The 259-nt window shown below is 76.1% G+C and overlaps 1 protein-coding gene across 2 annotated transcripts in view; it reads left to right on the top strand.

Annotated features, from left to right (window-relative positions):
- The first annotated feature begins 132 nt into the window (after window positions 1–132).
- LOC112548745 overlaps window positions 133–259 on the top strand; it is a 22815-nt gene continuing 22688 nt past the window's right edge. For both annotated transcript variants that reach the window (XM_025195353.1, XM_025195352.1), the window contains exon 1: window positions 133–259. The gene's annotated coding sequence lies outside the window, so the exon portion shown is untranslated.

Raw genomic sequence — 259 nt, 5'->3', positions numbered from 1 at the left:
GGGGGGGGAGGGACAGGCAATGCTGCGCGCGCATCCCCCACCGGGCCCCGCCCCTACCCGGAAGCAGTTTGCCGGCCCCGAGCAGAGCACAGCACGTGACCTCGCTCAGCCAATCGCGTGGGTCCGCTGCTGCCTGCCCCAGGCCGCCCCCACAGCCCGGAGCCGGAGCCGGAGCCGGGAGGAGGAGGAGCGACCTTCCCGCCTGGCCCGGCCTTAACCCGCGCCGCGCTGCAGTCGGACACGGCGCGGGGCACTGCGG

Source organism: Alligator sinensis, unplaced genomic scaffold, assembly GCF_000455745.1.
Source record: "Alligator sinensis unplaced genomic scaffold, ASM45574v1 scaffold719_1, whole genome shotgun sequence".
Lineage (NCBI taxonomy): Eukaryota > Metazoa > Chordata > Crocodylia > Alligatoridae > Alligator > Alligator sinensis.
The sequence above is the reverse complement of the archived record's forward strand: the minus strand, read 5'-3'. Positions and strand labels throughout refer to the sequence as shown.